An 18,829-nucleotide genomic window follows, 5' to 3' on the forward strand; every position below is an offset into this window, starting at 1 on the left:
GACTGACTGCAAAACATATTATTTAGAGTTGTGAAGATTTTCCAAGCTATAAGAGTCAGCAGTTTGACAACAATCATAGCCTTTGAAAACAAGCACTTTCCTCCTCATGTTAGCTAGTTCAGATCTTTACTAGCTCTAGAATGGCCAATTTAATATTTGGTTAGCTCTCTGCCTAAGTATAGTACCCTTTAAAATAAAACCATATCAACTTTTAATTGAAAGCTCTCAGAGTTAGGGGGACCTGCCCCGGTCAACAGTGTTCCCACTCTCCTAAACTCAAAGGTACCCACCTCTGCCACTGGGCCCAGATGGACCTTCACAGAAAGCCAATGTGCTATTCACTCAACTCTGAATATGGACTCTACAGGTAAAATCTTAGCCCATTGGAGTTAATAGGAATTTTGTCATTGACTTTAATGTGGTCAGGATTTTACCCTGGATATCTTTTTCTTTTTCGTTCTGTTGGTGTTAGATGCTATTTCATTTTCACCTATCATCTCGCCTACCATTGCAACATTTCAGCTACCAAACCCCTCTCTCCTTGAATCAGACTGGTTCTTGCTCACCTCTCTTCTCTCCTCTTTTCACCCATTCTCCAGTTTTATTTCCTCAGTCCCTTCTTCCCCTCCCTCCACATCAGCCCCAATGAGTGCCCTCACCAGCAAAACACTAAAACTATTTTATGGTATAAATAAAATAAAAATATAAATCTATAAAGAGAAAGACAAACTAGCAAGATATGCCATCTGTGATCTATCCTTCCCACTACCCTTGTAAATTCTTCAGAGTGGGGACAAATTCTTCTTATGTGTATAGCATACTTTGCAGTAATACCCTATCAATGTCTGCTTGATTCTACTTAATCCTCTCCTCTACTTAATCCTGCACAATACTGTACAAAACCCCTAAACCATATTTTCTCAGCAGCTTTGAGATTATTGATTATAAAGGAGCCATATATCCTTTTTGGCGAGGGGTGGGAGGGAGAAGGGAGGAATCAAAATGAAGTTTCAGACAAAAATCTTACGAGTGGAAACCTGAACATAGAGGCATTTTGTATATAACTACACTACTTGAAGTATGAACCTTTAATGTATGTTACTCTCTTGGTGTGCATAGGCGATCTTTATCTTTTGTCATGAAATGTTCAATGTATACAATACTACCAAAAACAGTGAAATGATATGCTTCAATTGTTGTATTTTCAGTATATGGGCACAATCCTATTATCATCCAAAATAAATGAAATCTTTTCATTTTGTAATCTGCATGCTATATCAGACGGCAGACAAGCTAGAAACATGTTTAAGCATCACAAACACATTTGGAATTTGCTTATATGCATGTGTTGATTGTTGTTTCATATTAGGGGTCCAATTTTTCCTGCAAGTGAAAGTGTGGTACTTCTATTAATATTTAATGGGAGGCACATGTGCATCCTTTCTGGACCTTTCTGATTTAGTGGGGTATTGAGTAAAGCAAATAAGATTTGTGCACACCTTTTCAGGTGCCTTTGCTGGTAATCTAATAAAATAACTTTTGGTTCTGATTTTACTTATATGTAATATATTGCAACTTGAATTGCACAAGTAGTCTTGTTGACTTCAATAAGATTGTTCAAATGAGTAAAGTTGCTTGGATTCAGAAGGTTTGCAAGATTAGGTCCTTGGACAATATTTTTTAATATTCCTCTCAAATTCCAGCATGTAAACTAGACCTGGTCAAATATTCTCCAAGCATTTTATAGAACCAGCAGTGGCATTTTTGTCCCTTAAATTATTTGACAGGGTTTTTTCCCCCACCCTTGACAACACTTTTTTCAGTATTCACTGCATAATACATTTGACACATTTTTTTACTTTTTGAGTTTTGGATGAACTATTCATAACTTTTTTTACCTTATTCCCCCAACTCTAATATAAACCCTACAAAACAAAGGAAATTCAAAAATAAAGATCAAAGTTTATATTAGTCAAGGTGTGCTGAGTTTGGGTCATGGAATTTCAATACATCTATAATCTCTCACCTTCCCCTTCCCCTGCCCTGCCCCCCCAAAAAAATCCCCAACAGCCCTTGGATTTAGGGAATTTAAACTACATCAGTTATTGAAACTATATCAGTTATTGTTAAGTATGCATTATTTATAGTTACCTTTATTACAAACTCCCCCCCCAATGTAATCATATATCAAACATCTTAAATGGAGATGATTTCTAATCCTCGAATTATACACAAATAATTTTGGAAAGCGGTTTAAGTACTTTGATTTGAACTTTAGGATTGAAACAATTAAAAATTCTAATCCAAACTATTTATCTGAAGAGGTATGACTGTATATGCCCCAATTCTACAAACACTGAAGTGTGAATAATCTCATTGCTATTTGACAATTGTTTCATATATTCAGTGAATTAATTCTATTTATATGAATGTAAAATATTAGCAATACATTTAGAACAAAACTTGTTTGTCTTTCTAATATAAATCTGTTTTATAATGTCAGTGACTCAATGTGTGAAGCTGGGACACTGTCATTTACCCTGTTCAAATAAGGATTGGACATTTATATGGATAATGAGAACATCCACAATCACAAGATTAAGGATTTAAAATGTTCACACACAATCTTCATGCTTCAGGGCATAAACCCATTCTATCTGAAGAGGTAAGGAAGTCACTTTCCTTATAGGATGGCCATTACAAAATCTCACTGAGAGATTCCTTGATGCTTCAGAGGAAGGTTCTGGTACTGACCACTTTTGTTGACAGGATACTGGGCTACATGGATCATTAATGTGACCTGCTACAAAAATCCCTTTGTTCCATGCTTCATATTCAGGGTTGGTTCTGATTCAGTACAAAAACAAATTCTGAAATCTCTAAATGCTTCATTGAAATAAAACTTCCATCTTCCACACAGCTATATTAATTAGAGAAGTTTTAATGTTCCTTGATTATATAGCTAAGATGTCAGATTGCTGTATCAATACAATGAAATGGGACGGGGTGAGGGCTCTGACTGGGGGTGTGCGCTCTGGTGTGGGGCTGGGGATGAGGGGCTTGGGGTTGCATGAGGGGGCCAAGAGGTTTGCAGTGTGTATGGGGGTGCAGACTGCAGAAGGGGGTGCAGGTGCAGGCTCTGAGAGGGAGTTTGACTGTGTGAGGGGCTCTGAGCTGGGGCAGGGGTTGGGGCGTAGGCTCTGGGCAGCTCTGGCTGGTGCAGTTTGCAGGGGCTCTGGGAGGCGCTGATGTCAGGCGGCCCCTTAAATAGCAGCCGCACCAGCGCTGCCCTGGCATTTCCCGGGACTCAGAGGCTGCTCTATCTGCCATGAATCCTGGACGCATGGCTCGGCCAGCACAATGAGAACGCAATTTTTTCCTGTTCTCTGGAATGAGGGTGGGGAGGGAGGGGGAGAAAATTCCCCACAAGTGACCCACACACCCCACTGCTGCCCCAGCTCACTGCTCTCCCAGCATAGCCCAAATCACAGCAGCTCTAGAGAGAGGGCTGCTGTAGGCTCCCTCCTCCTCTCCTTGCCGTTTTCAGTGACTCCCAGCCACTCTCCTTCATGCACCTCCCCCCTCCGCCGCCCGGCTGCTGGCTGGGGCCTCCACACCCAGATGCGGCCCAGCTCTGCCCAGACCCATTCCCGGGGAGAGCAGCCCAACTTTAGCCCCATGCTTCCACACAACCCATTCATCTCCGGGAGGAAACTGACTAGCCCACAGTCCCTTACCTGCTGGCCACATGGTCACAAGACGAGCCCGATGCAGCAGCTCCCGGGGAGTAGGCTATGGGGCCTGGGGCAGGTGGCAGTAGCTTGCCTGGCCCCTCCCCTGCTGCCGGCTGCAAGCAGCCCCTGGGGAGCCGGGACGGCTTCTCTCTTTGCTCCTGTCGTCCGGGGAGCAGTGGGCTGGGTAGGGAGGGGGCTGAAGGCACTACCTGAAGGCCACAATTCCCGCTCCACAGGGCCCCTGGTCGCCGTGGAGGCTGCTGCCTGGGGTTAACCCTGCCGACCTCAGCCTGCAGCCAAATGCCTTTCCCAGTCCCTCTGCTGGGATCCACCCCTGGCCTGCCAGGGCTCACACCGCCCCTGAGCTCCACAGAGAAAAAGTTGCTGCAGGCCCGCCTCCTCATCCCCCCTGCTGCTGACCGGACTTTTAATGGCTGGTCAGTGGTGTCAACCGGGGCCACCAGGGTCCATTTTCGACTGCTCGTTCTTGTCAAAAACTGGCTGCCTGGCAACCCTACACGGGGCTTCCAGCCACTACCACAGCAGTGGTAGCGGCTGGGGCCCCTTGGGCCCTTTTAAATTGCGTGGGCCTCTGGGCAATTGTCCCCTTTGCCGCCACCGCCCACCCCCGCCCCATTGGCGGGCCTGGTAAATACTTACTAAGCAAAACTTCTAATGACTTTATTGGAACTAATTATGTGCTTAAGGTTATACGTGGGGGTTTGCAGGATCAGAGACAAAAGAGAAGAAAATATGAAATTCCAAAATTAATGTAATAGAAAGATGGTGGTGGCAAAGCGTACTGCTGATAGAATTGGAAAGATGTTGAAGCTGAGAAGGACCAATTTAGCTGTAGAACTTAACTTGATGCTTCCTGGTGACTTCCTGGTAACTTTTGCACATAGCTAAGAAATGCCATGGGTAGGATTGATATTAATCTGAAAGTACATTTAGAACAACCAGAGAGGGATCTTGATGGTAAGCGGAATACTTTGTGCAAATGGATCGACTAATCTTCCATTAATATTTTTATGTATCTTACTCTGAACAATTTTCAATAATAAAGGCCACTGTGGCTGTCTCATACTTTGAGAAGCAGTTAATAAACTAAATCCTTATGAGATGTTGGAATACTGTCTATTTGATATTCAGATGTTTGAAATCAGTTTTATAAAGAAGCTGAACTGTTTCAGATAACTTTTGGCTCAGGTCTTATTTTAATCTAGAATTGGAACTGAATCCCAAACCCTTGAGGTTTGAAAAAGTTTTGTTAACTTTGCATTTTCAATGTGGTATTTTTCTGTTTCACACACAATTCCTGGCTCTGACTAGGGCCAAAGGAGCATGAAAAAGGAATAGATCAAATCCCATTTAGATTGGAGACCACATTGCTATCTGTGAACCAACTAGACAGTTGTATTTCTCTAGAACAATGCAGATCACAAAGCATAGAGTGATGCATGTGACTGCTCGGTATAAGCGTATTCAGATGAGGAATCCAGAAGAGATTATCTGATTATCTCTAGATCACATTGGAAGAGCTTCCTCTTTCAGAAAGCTTTCCCAACATAAACAGAATGATACAACAAACCTGTATCTCGGAAAAATTCCATATCCCAAGCAAAATCTGAAAAAAAGAGAAGAGACAAACTCTGAACTCCACTAGGAATTTTACTATTGCCGATCTGATAAATGTGGGAGGTGCTCATATGCTATGAGGATGAGCAACAGTATAAAACTTTAAGACAGGTAGAAAAAGCAGCAAGAAAGGCTACTGGGATATTTCTGAGAAGATTGAGACAAAAAGATTTCTGATGAAAATTTGTACTTGAGACTTAGTCTCATATTTTTAAACTAAAATTATTTGGAGAAATTCAGTTTACATCTAAATAAATATCTGAGCTTTGGGGTACTTAGCCAAGCAGAACATTTTGAGGTTTGCCCTTCACTTTGGTCCTACAGTGTGTATTTTACTCTTAACAGTTGGAATGATTTACAATAAGTAGGAAGTTGGTTGGTTGTTAATCAGAGGTAGCTCTCTGGAAATATATAGAGAACACAGTTGAAATCCACTAAAGGTTAATAGTGACTGAAAAATTGTTAATGTCTGATGGCTGCTGGGTGACCTCTTTTTGTCTTGTTGTCGTCAGTCCAGTTTCTAGTAGACAAGGATCCAAATCACACAAACCATCAGCACAACTTGACACCATTCTTGACATTCTTGGCTGAGACCAAAGATTGAATTGCCCAAGGAAAATGAAATATTCTTTCCCTCCTTCAATTAGTCTCTCTAATTCAGTGCTGAAGCACATTGACAGGACTATGTGGAGAAGCCTTTGTTGACCTATTTTATGAGTATATAGAGGAATTCAGAATCCAGGGCTTTCAGCATGACATCTTGTAATAAGAAAACTCATTAAAAAATAGCAACTATTTTTTGCAAGTTTTATCTAATGGATATTTGTAAAAACACATAATTAACTTTTACCAAAAAAGAAAAAGGAAATGGTAAATACCAGTAAACTTCTGGAATTAAACTCCACCTTTCAACACTGAGTTAGTACCTAATTTGCGTTTTAAGTGAGAGAGAAACTTTGATTAATTAAGGCTGTCATTCTTATTTAGATATTTCCTTGTTTCTTTATACTGGAGAAATTCTGCATTATTCTTCCCATTTAACAGACTTCCTGACCAGTCACTTCGGTCTTCTTTTTAAAACTGAGGGCTGCCTAACAAGGAGGAATGCCTCAGGCTATCTCAACTCTAAACTTGTTTTTCTGTTATTAAATAACAAACTTAGTATAATTGCATGTACAGACAATTATTGAAATACCTACATGTTTGTATGCCCCTCTTTTTCCTTTGTGATTGGAAACTAAGGCCTCATCTATGCTAGCAAATTAGGTTGTCTTAATTACATCAGCCAGCGGTATGAAAAATCCACATCCCTGAACGATGTAGTTAAGCTGACCTAAGTCCCCACATAGACAGCACTAGGTTGATGTAAGAACCCTTCCATCAACCTAGCTATCACCTTTCGGGGAGGTAGATTATCTGTGCCAACGGAAGAATAGGTAGTGTCTATACTGATGTGATACACTCTGCCACTGTAGCTTTTTAAGCGTAGACAAGCCATGAAGCTTCATGGAGGGGAATCTTCAAAGAGCCCACTCAATTGGCTACTTTTGCTTGGGCATTTGAATAGTTTGACATCAGCATTAGCCTGTTGCTATTCAACATTTAGGCCTAAAAGTCAACCTTTCTGACCTTCATATTTTTTACCAAGATGTTAATGTATAATGACAATTTGTAGTTAATACAGTTCTATTGGATTAACTTTAAAAGATTCAGGTACACAAATGTGCTTTTAAAGAGGCCAAAATGTGCAATCTTGGGCGGCTAAAGTTAGGCACTTATATCCATATTTTGGCTGCTAAGTAAGGATTTGATTGTGCAGAGCACTGAGCTACAATCTACCAAAGTATTTAACATCAGCGCCATGCAGGATCGAGTCCTTACTTGAATCCATATTTATGTACTGAAGTAAGGATTCACTTTTGCAAAGTGTTGGACTCTATGATCCTTGTCCAGAAAAGCATTTTATCAGGTGCTTAACTTTAAGCATCTGCATAGTGTTAGTGAAAAGTTAAGCATGTCCTTAAGTGCCTTGCTGGACTGGGGCAACAAAGCTGGGCACTTTACAGCACTGAGCCCTCATAGGCTAATTTTCAGTTAGGCAAAGACCAACAGCACCATGACAACTATGGGTGCTCAGCACCTCTGAAGTAAGCCAGTAATCTAGGGGCCTAAAAATGGGTTATTGGGTCTTGGCCATTTTAATTTCCACAAAAGGTCACTATGGCCTTGATCCAAAGCCCATTGAAGTTAATGGAAAGACTCACATCGATGACAGTGGATTTCAGATTAGGCTCCATAATTGTTGCCAAAAGCAACCTCTTAGAGGGTTTTCAACATTATTTTTCAGAAGTATAATTTAAGTGTAAATATACCCTCTCCTTTTAGTATGTCTGATTTCCCCCCCCCTCCCATTTTCAGGATCACAGCTTTAAACTTTCAGCTGCTTTATGACCGCACTTCTTCCCTGACCTCTCTCTTTAAAACTGGAAATGTGGTGATTCTGAAATTCTATCCTTTACCTTTTATTAAATACAGTCTTATCTAACCATGTGGAATTAAATCAGCTGAGGGATGACATATCAAGGACATTCCCCCCACTTCTTTACTGGTTAAAAATTCATTGAAAATGACTAACAATGTAATTCTCTGTAGAGAAAATGAGCACCACTGAAAATCATGTTTCTGAATATAGCTATGCTAAATTTTTTGTATCAAAAGGGACTGTTGAATTCAGTCTGTCTACCTACCTTAAAAAAAAAAGAGAGGGGATACCTTGTAATTATTCCACCTAGCTGTAGTACTTGCAGGTCCAGTAGCAGCTCCACAACAAGGAACCTTGTTGTACTAAAGGAGAGTGGTTCAGTACTTAATTTGTGAAGCTGCTGAATAATTCAACACAGGTGACCTGAATAGAAGTTTAAAGGGCTGCTAATATAATGAGTTCATGGCTGAGACCTCTGCTACTTGCGTCTGATCGAGTACAAAACAGAAAGTTCAGTAAAGAACCATATTTCATAGTAGAACAATTTCACCTACTGCAGGATGAATTTCAATGTGTTGCATTGCAATTATTGTTCTTTTATAAGAATTGCCATCTTTTAAAATGTTAATAAGATAGGAGGACATTTAATTGAAAAAGAAATATATGAAATGTCTCCCTCAATCTCTTGTCATTGACCTTACACAAGCTTTTTCCAAAGTAGTATGAAAAGGAAAGTCCTACTTCAAAAAGACTAGATCTTCTTTTTTTTCTACAGAATTCTAGTGTTAGTTATAAGTATGGGGTGAACACATACACACCGCACTTATTAAATAGTAAATTTCCTTGTTAAAAAGATATTATGTAGGACTGTGTCCTGCCCTTATGATGCAGTGCATTGTGGGTCATACTGTGGAGAGGGCAGAGAGAGCAGTCTCCACAGAATGCTACTCCCTTCATGCCCAGGTAGATGAGTGGGTGGAAATCAATATTTTCAGTTCCCAATGGCACTTGGAAATGCTAAACAGTCACTTCCTCACTCACAATGATTGGGCAGGTGAGGTTTCAATGGGGGTAGTGTTGACAGCGCAAGTTCAGATACAGGATTTGGGACACAAGTATAAGCTAGGACACAGGATTGGTTTGGGTAGCAGGAGTGCCGTGAATTAATGTGGCACTTGGTGGAGCTGTGGATGTGTCCTAATCACTGTATATGGCTACCTCATTTATCATAATATGAAAGATGAAGGGTGAGTTAGAGCTGGTGAAAATATGATGGAAATTTTTATGAAAAAAATTGTCCTTTTTTCTTTTCTATTTTTTTTTTGGTTGAAAATCTTTGAAAATTTTTAACCAACTCTAGGCTGAACATACAGGCAAGTGGCCATTAGGTGAATACTGCATGTTCAGTGGCAAGATCGGAGATGCACAATTGGGGTGATGATAGGAATTCATCCTCTTAGATCTAGATATAGGTTTCCATGGCAAGCAAACATTTTTCCTGAATCATTTTAGCCTCCTGCAGAGCTATATTTCAGCAGCACTTGTGGCCCCACACTCTTGTGACATTTGAAAGGCTAACATTTTAAAAAACAATTTATTCAAATCTTGCTTGTTAAGTCTTCTAGTGAAGACAACAAATACAAGGTTGTCAACAGGACATGTTCATGCTGAGCCATAATGATCTCATTTCACAACTCTATGCCATCACACTGTTTGTTAGCTGTTGTGGCTCTCCATGTGTATGTATTTTTAGGATTGTGGTGTGTTGGAAACTGGTTAAAAATGACAAGCTATCTCTTTAAATGTGAGGGGTTTCCTGGACCTGCTTCCAGGCTAAAGCCATGTGATTTGAGTCAATCAACAGACAGCCAGTTCGGGGGAAAAAACACCGCTTACTGCAAGATTGGGGGAATTGTGCCTCACAGTTGCTTGTCTTAAGAAGCCACCTGTTTTCTTTCTCTCTCTCTTCTTGGGTTCTTATGTGTTTATCCTTCTAAATTCTAAGGAATAAAATGGTGTTACGCTGAAACCTTCCAGCAAGAGTTTTTTTTATATGTTTATCTAACTTCTCTGTGTGTATGCTGTGACCATAACTTCTGACTGACTATCCTCTATCTAGTGAGGAGTGAGAAGGAATGTAGGAATGCCATACTGGATCCAGACTAGTGGTCCAGCTAGACCAGTGTCCTGTTTCTGATAGTGGCCAGAGAGAGAGGGTGAAGATAAATTCTGCCTGCTGAAGTGTCATATCAGTTCGATCTAGTGGATAGGCTATGAAGTTGCTTCTTTAGCAACATTACTTATTTATTTACAACATTATTTAACATTACTCTGTTTTGGGGCCTAATATCAATTCTTCTCCTGCCAGTAAAGGAATGGGAAACAGAACTTTTAAAAAGTATTTCCCTTTGGAGAATATATTTTAAACCCTAAAATACCTCAAATGTAGGAAGCCTTAATAGTAGAAGACTATTTTAAAAATGCTAATACATAAAACAAGTACATTGTGTATTTCTACTGATTTCTATATATGTTGTGCATTCATCCCTAATGTTCACAATTCTGACTTACAAGTGTTTAATTAGGCAACCTTAATGTTGCATTGCCATCTGGGCTGGTTGTTTTTAGCATTGAATTAATTATTGCTTAGAGCATTACTACTGTTGTTCAGATCTGTACAAAGTCAAAGAGGAAGATGTTCCCAGTTTTAAGGCACTGGCATTATAATTAACTTTAAAGTGAAATAGCTAACAAGAAGCTTTTATGCCAAATTCAGAGTGGTGGGTTTCTCGTGTAAGCAGGGCTTGTAAACTCTGTGCTCAGATGCCATATTGGCATTTCTCTGAACCTATTTTGTTCTTCAGAATCTCAACTCCTACACTTTTTTGTTCCAATAAGTCTCTAGTTGTTATGGTAGCAAAGAACCTCAAACGTGTGAACTTAGTGTAATTGATACAGAGGTGCCTAGATAAGTCTGCAGAGAACCTGGGACATTAGCTCTGAGAGGTGTCAACTGCCTTATTCATCTTAGTGAGGTGTTAACTTGGTTGCCAGTGATGAAAATTTAAATGTGAACATGAACTATTCCAGACTTTGTCTCTATAGGTGTAACAGGGTTGGCTGCCTCCTTAGCACCCTCTCATGGCCAAAATCATTCTTCAGTGCCCTACCTCTATTTTCTCCTTCTTCAGGGCTCCTTCAGAAGTACAGTCCACAGTATTTCAGACAAAATTATCCCTTCTGGGTGGGGTCTAGTTTATTTAATTTTGCCCACAGTCTCCAGTGGTCTTCTTGGCCCCAAACCCTTCCCTCTTGACTAAAGGAACCCACGGCCCTTCTTCTGGGGCTTGGACTCTTCTTCTCTCTGGACCCTTTGAATCACCTTTCACCAATTCTGCTCAGGTTGGCAACAAAGTCTGCAATAAACAGAACTCAGTGGTGTATCTTCCCTGGTGGTCCAAAGCAAACACAGTCTTTACACCTGTTTCAAATTGGGCCTGGCCCAGCTCCTTCTTCCCAAGGGCTCTGTCTTCCTTCCTGTGATTCAACCACCTCTCCCAGGCTTTATCAGGGTGGAGCTCAGCCTTCTGGCTCTGACTTTTCAAACTCCCATGTATCACAATCTTCCCTTCAGGAGCCCTTCTCACTCTGTTGTTCCTTCAGCTTCCTCTTTCCCTCTGGCTTTTTATAAGGAAACACTCTGATCCCTATCAAGCCCCCTATCAGCAGTGAACAAGGCACATGTGGGCTAGAGCAGTTCCCTCTTAAAGGGCCCTGTCCACCTGGACAATGGGAAAGCTTTTTTTCCATTATGATCTCGGGTATCATATCAATTCAACCCAATATAGTACTATACTGGTATAACCCACTGTGTGGATGCACTTATTTCAATAGCGGTGGGTTTTTTTTGTTTGTTTAGCTTAAACCCTTTTACAAATGCCATAAGGCCTCATCTGGAGTACTGTGTCCAGTTTTGGGCCCCACACTACAAGAAGGATGTGAAAAAATTGGAAAGTGTCCAGTGGAGGGCAACAAAAATGATTAGGGGACTGGAATACATGACTTATGAGGAGAGGCTGAGGGAACTGGGATTGTTTAGTCTGCAGAAGAGAAGAATGAAGGGGAATTTGATAGCTGCTTTCAACTACCTGAACAGGGATTCCAAAAAGGATGGTTCTAGACTGTAGAAGATAACAGAACAAGGAGTAATGGTCTCAAGTTACAGTGGGGAAGGTTTAGGTTGGATATTAGGAAAAACTTTTTCACTAGGAGGGTGGTGAAGCACTGGAATGCGTTACCTGGGGAGGTGGTGGAATCTTCTTCTTTTGAGGTTTTTAAGGTCAGGCTTGACAAAGCCCTGGCTGGGATGATTTAGTTGGGGATTGGCCCTGCTTTGAGCAGGGGGTTGGACTATATGACCTCCTGAGGTCCCTTCCCACCCTGATACTCTATGATAAGTTGAAATGAAACCAGGCATTCTTATATCCGCATAACAGTGTCCACAACAGAGGTTCTATCAGTATGACTGGTTTAAAAAAAATTCCTTCAAAAAGGCCTAAGAATGGAGTGGGAGGATCATAACTCTACACAACTTACCATGAGTGACATCTCACTTTGGTGCCACGATTGGGTGGTATTGGGGAGGACACCCAAGCCAGACGGAGCTACCCCCAAGGTGTGTAGCAGAGACCAGGGTATATTTAAGTCCCACCAAGGGAGGCCCAAGCTGAAGGAGCTTAGAGAACATTCTTGTCATGTTTTGAACATCTTCACAATCTCCTATGAGCAGCATCTCATCTCGATAACTCACAGAGATGGAGTATATTTCTGTAGGTGGAGCTTGAAAGAGTACCGGCAGCATTCCTTCCCTCCCCCTTCCCCCCCATCCTTCCCAGTCTGACCTCTGATTGTAAGTGATGAGGCCATATTAAGGCTTTTGAAATTGTTTGTTCTCTGTATAGTCTCTGGTGTGAGTGAAGTGAAACCATCATGTCTTTTGGGAAATCTAGAAGAACCCGGGACTTGGAGATCTTAGTAAACCAGCTTCTCAATTAACCCTTAATGCTGTGGGGCAGATTGTGCTCAGTTACACTGGTGTAAATCAGGAGTTACTACTTATACACTGATGTAACTGATAGGATAATATGGTCCTTCATGCTCAAATAGATATATGAGTTCATTGGGTGGTTGGTTTATTTTCTGCAAAATTAACATCTTTGACACTAGGGCATATTTACTCATTTCTTCTATCTTAAGGCTATTTGCATGTAAAAACAATTGGAAGAGAAGAATGCAATGAAAAATGCCTAGATTCACAAAAGATCTCTAGTGCCCTTGTAGCAAGAACTATGATTTCCATTCTGTTAAGCTAATTCCACCATAAATTTATGTTGATTAGTTTTACGTAAAATAAATTTTGAATTTATAAACAGGAATCATCACTGTAAGCAACAACTATTCAGTTTTAACCATCCATATGTCTTTACAGGAATTTATTTAGTACTTTTAACTGTAGTGAGCCTAAGTGCTTTAAAATGCAATTTTCATTTGACTCCCAAGTTCTATGTTATGTGTGGATAAAATTTAACTACTGTTTTTTGTCATTTTAATGGTAATGTATTGGGAGGAAACTGAGATTAACACTAGTTGAGTGAAAAGAAAACGTATTGTCTTTATATTCATAAATCATCCCAACATCTGAATTACTCATAACGGTGGATTAGGCACTCACCTGGTGTGACAAAATTAGAAATTACATTGCTATCATTAATAACTTGTTTGAATGTATAAATTAACACATTAAGTTAGTCAGTTAGAATGGCTTTGCAAAAAAGCAGACTGGATTAGAAACTGAAAATCAGAAAACAGTAATTCATCCAGTTTAAAGAAGTCACCTCTATTCCTGATGCTATTCTAGTGTTTGTAGAAAACAGATGAGTAACAAATTCCCTGACATGCAGAACATTTCAGATTACTTAGTCTAAAACTAAATGTGCAGCTACTCAGTTGAATCACATTAGTGAATGCTACTAGTGCACATTAATGGGGGGAAATGTTCCTGTTTCTGCTATTAGGACATCATGACTTATTATCAGAGTGCTTTTGTAAAAGGAAGAGGTAAATGATGTTGAATAAAATATTTTTAAACACCCTAATTAATGTATTTGGGGACTAATCCAAAGTACAATGAATAATGGTGGAAAGACTCCTACTGACTTCAGAGTTTTGGTTCCGGCCCATATTTCTTGAGACTGTATATCTGGCCTCATCCTCAGTGTAAATTGTGAATTTGTGTGATGGTACTACAATTCCTCCCTCAGGCCCTGGTTCAGCAAAGCACTTCAATCACATGCTTAACGTTAAGTCAATGGGTGTAATGGGTTCCCCCCGGGGTGCCACTTGGAACTGGGATACCACTGAGCCCACCTGTTCCACCAGCCTGGGTTCCCCTTACTCTGTGCTGCTGTGACAAGCTATCAAGCCCCCTTCCAGCACACACACAGGTAGAGAGACACCCAGCTGCAGCATTCACACAGATGCTGAGATCAGCTCTGGGAGAGCTCAGCTAAGGAATTGCCCAGCACCCGAGTGCACATTCCCTCTGGAGTGTAAACCCAAAATTGTATCTATTGTGCTGCACAAAGAACTGTACAGTGTAAGCTCATCAAATTTTCCCTCTCCCTCAATGTGGAGAGAGCGAGCAACAGCTTTCTGCTCCAAGCATGAATTCCACACTGGTTTTAGAGACAAAACAAAACAAGTTTATTAACTACAAAAGATATATTTTAAGTGATAACAAACAGATCAAAGCAGATTACCTTAGTAAAGAAAGAAAAAATGCAAACTGATCTTAACTTGCTAGATAGATAGGATACAAATTAGCAACTTCTCACCCTGTGTGTTAAACAGGCTGGCAGATTCTTAAGGCACAAGTTGCCTGGGCTTTCCCAGGTTTTCATACACAGGCTAAAAATCCTTCAAGCCTGGGACCATCACTTCCCACAGTTCAGTCTTTGTTCCTCAGGTGTTTCCAGGTGTGTTGTTGTAGGGAGAGTGAGGACTCCCCCATGATGTCATTTTCCCCACTTTATATCTTTGCCCCACTTCCTGGAAAGTTCTTTTGCTGAGACCTGGATCAAACAGTTCCCATTGTGTAGTGCAGGGGTAGGCAAACTTTTTGGCCTGAGGGCCACATCTGGGAAGAGAAATTATATGGTGGGCCATGAATGCCCATGAAATTGAGGTTGGGGTGTGGGAGGGAGCGAGGGCTCTGGTTGGGGGTGCAGGCTCTGGGATGAGGCCAGAAATGAGGAGTTCAGGGTGTGGGAGGAGGCTCCAAGTTGGGACCGGGAAGTGGGGTGTGGGCTCTGGGGTGGCGCTGGGGATGAGGGGTTTGAGGTACTGGGGTGCTCTGGGCTAGGATCAAGGGATTTGGAGAGCAGGAGGGGATCAGAGTTGGGGCAGAGGGTTGGGGCTCAAGGGTGCAGGCTCTGGGTGGCACTTACCTCAAGCGGCTCCCAGAAGCAGTGGTATGTCCCTTCTCCGGCTCCTATGAGGAGGCACAGCCAGGCGACTCTGCAAGCTGCCCCATCTGCAAGCACTGCCCCTGGTTCCTGGCCAATGGGAGCTGTGGGGGCAGCACTTGGGGCCAGGGGAGGCATGCAGAGCAGAGCCCCCTGGCTGCCCCTACACGTAGGAGCCAGAGAGCGGCCATGCTGCTGCTTCCAGGAGCTGCGTGTATCAGCCCCCAACCCTGCTCCCAGCCTGGAGTGATGAAGCAAGGCAAGCCCCAGTCCCCTCTCCCCAGTGGGAGCTCAAGGGCTGGCTTAAAACAGCTGGAGGGCCTGATCCAGCCCACAGGCTGTAGTATGCTCACCCCTGGTGTAGTGCTATCTCTGAGAGGGTTCTATTGTACACAGTTCCTGGGGTAATCCTTGTGCTTGTGTTCATTTCCTCAATAAGCCATTAATATTGTTTGGCCTTTTTATTGCCTTATCTGAAAGGCTGCTTGTGTGTGTTTTCAACCTCAGGACAGGTTTGAGTAACACATACATAGCCAAACTTCATAACTTCACATACAACAATAGCACATATGATCCACCAAGACATTACTGTCTAGCAGATTAAGACTTTTAGAATGACACCTTCCAAGGCATACTTTGTATAAGACATATCCTAATTACATGACAGTGGTGAATTTTGGGGTGTCAGGGTGTCACAAATGGGACTTAGATATGTGAATAAAACTAAGCATGTGCTGAATTGGGGCCACAGATCCCAGGTGCACAGAGAGGTTATGCCCACTTCCTTTAAGAGGGTGATGTGTGTTCCCAGCGTACTCCCTTCTCTGTGTCTGGGCAGTGCAGCTAATGGAAGGAAGGCCAGCCTTTGTCTCATCCCCACCTCCATTGGGCTGGCCCTTCAGGGTGCTAAGAGAGTACAGTCCTTGTGCTCGGGCACCTGGCTTGTAATCAAGTCTCTAAGTTGGGAAGGCACCCTCTGCTTTGCGTCCCACCACTTGCCCACACGATATCTTACATTACTAAGGGAGCTTCCACATCTCACAGAGATGGGGTAAAAGGTAAAAATCAAAAGAAGAACAAATCGCTAGCCTCTCCCCTGAAGGGTTTATAATCTGTCTCTTCGTTATTTGTGTGTTTATAGTAGCTAGCATGAGGGGAACCATGAAAGTAGTCTCTCGGTGCTACTCCAATACAAATCAGTAAATAACAGGTTCTACATGCCTATACATATATGCATCTACTGTAGCTATCAAAGGTAGGAACAGAATTTTGCCCATTGACTTCTGATATATGTTTTTGATCAATAACTTGAGAAATGGGCCCAATGTGGAGATGGCCATGATATTCCGGCTAACGCAGCTTGTGATGGTAGTGGAAGACTCACTGGTTTAGCTGAAGCCAATTTGTATGTTCCTTTAAAACTGTGGGTGAAATCCTGGCCCTATGGAAGATAATGAGAGCTTTGCCATTGACTTCACTGCAGCCAGGATTTCACCCTGTGAGAATGAGATTGGCAAACATGTACCTATTGCACTTTATCTACATTGTACCAAAGGTACAATGGCTGAAAATAGGTAATTGACTTGTGTGGGAAAAATCTCCCATACAAGTACTTACTAATGTAATGTTCCAACGGTTTCACAGTTAGTGTTCTCAGTAGAGCTACAGCTGTTTTCATTCCTTTTGTCTGTTTACGTCCCTTGCTTGACCCATAATAGTTTGCATCTAAAAATTCTGCTTACTCATAAAAGGGCTCCTATTACAGTGTTGGCACAGAGATTCTTCACTAGTACGACTTGTATCACAGTGGTTCCTTTCAGTAACTAGAAAGCGCTAACATGACAATCTACTGCAAGTGAGTTCTCGTCTTATTTGCAGAAACTTTCCATTTTGCATCTTATGCTTTTGCACTCATGACTGAGTGTGCTAATAAGATGAGCAGGCATGTTTTGTACTAACAATACTTCACGGACATCTCCCAATATATGATCTTTCAAGTACATTTGTTGGAAGATTCCAGATTATTAGCCCCTTCTTCCTCTCAAGTACAAATGTGAAACCAACATAAAGTGTAACACACCATGTCTTCGACTTAGTTATGAACCTTTCAAGCAAACCTGGGCCATGTTTTCAGCAACCGCTTTCAACCCCATCAGTGCAGAGGAGGAATTTATGCTTTAAGTGGAATTCAGCTGAATTTCTCTTGAATTGGAAACGCAACATGAAACATGGGGGTCCAAACCCTGGTGAGTTTTGCCTGTTCTTCCATGTACAAATACTTCTCTTACACACAGATCATAAAACATCCTTGCATGGCCACTTGGAAGTGGAGGAGCAAGCAAGAAGTCTCCATCTCTTGTGTTCCTTGTCTCTACTCACCACTGGGGGGAAAACTGTTGGAAAAGGAGGGGACAGGACTTTAGTTTAGCACCTCACCCCAACCTGTTTCCTGCTCTGGTCTATAGAGCAGTATGGAGAGAGAGATGCAATCTCCCACCCTGCACAAGAAGCAGCCCCTGAGGCACAATCTCTCTTGTGCAACTGCTGGCATGGTGTGAATGAGACTTAAGCCACATTCTAGACCTTAGAGTATGGGATTTTAATACCCCTCAATTAGTAACAGAAAAGGGAACAAGTGGTAATCGGAAATTAAACCACTTTTCTAACTGTGCCTTTAATTGAGATATACAGTATAGACTTTACTACAAAATTGCTCTTAACCATAAATATTTAGAGTCTCTCCAATTAAATGATTCTTTAGCCCTGTCTGCTAGGTCAACTGTGAGATGTCTGCTTTAGAGTCACTTTGATATTCACTGTCCTAGCTGGGAAAGTCTACTTTAATAGAGATCAGATGTTAGGGATTGAAAGGTTATTTAGATCTTCAGAATGCAGGTTTTAGCTTATTAAAGAGTTCAGTAAGTTTGTGTGTGTGTAAAATAAATGTCAAATCACATTCAGCTTTCTGTACATAATATACTGTAATAAGATCAGTGGGAGAACTTCTCTCGGCAACTGAGTCAATGTGAGGTGAGCTGTAGCTCACGAAAGCTTATGCTCAAATAAATTTGTTAGTCTCTAAGGTGCCACAAATACTCCTTTTCTTTTTGCAAATAGAGACTAATACGGCTGCTACTCTGGCTTGTGAATTTTATTTATGAAATACTTTGGTAAAGCACTGGAAAATACAGTGAAACCTATACAAGAGACAGTCTTTACTGGGCAATCTTATGTTTTAATAGACTTCCCTGAAGTGCCCCCAAAGATATTGAGAATAATTCTGCCCACATTTCTTGTCATTGTTTTTAGTTGTCACTTAAAACAGATTCACTTTATACTGTGGGAAACTGTTTTGTTTCTCCACATGCAGTTACTTTAACTTTGTTCCCCTTGTTTTATGGTTCTCTTAATCTAAAGTTGGTAAGAGGGAGAACACTATGTATATTCTCACC

General features: G+C 41.5%; 1 protein-coding gene and 1 long non-coding RNA gene across 2 annotated transcripts in view; one reads left to right on the top strand and one right to left on the bottom strand.

The window, feature by feature from the left end:
* SHISAL1 (shisa like 1) overlaps window positions 1–18,829 on the top strand; it is a 274,691-nt gene that overhangs the window by 16,675 nt on the left and 239,187 nt on the right. The window lies entirely within an intron of this gene.
* Window positions 14,601–18,829, bottom strand: part of LOC119849954 — a 127,333-nt gene continuing 123,104 nt past the window's right edge. The window contains exon 3 of the long non-coding RNA XR_005290655.2: window positions 14,601–17,770. This is a non-coding gene — a long non-coding RNA (uncharacterized LOC119849954). The remainder of the gene's footprint in view (window positions 17,771–18,829) is intronic.

Source organism: Dermochelys coriacea, chromosome 1 (genome assembly GCF_009764565.3).
Source record: "Dermochelys coriacea isolate rDerCor1 chromosome 1, rDerCor1.pri.v4, whole genome shotgun sequence".
Classification (NCBI taxonomy): Eukaryota; Metazoa; Chordata; order Testudines; family Dermochelyidae; genus Dermochelys; species Dermochelys coriacea.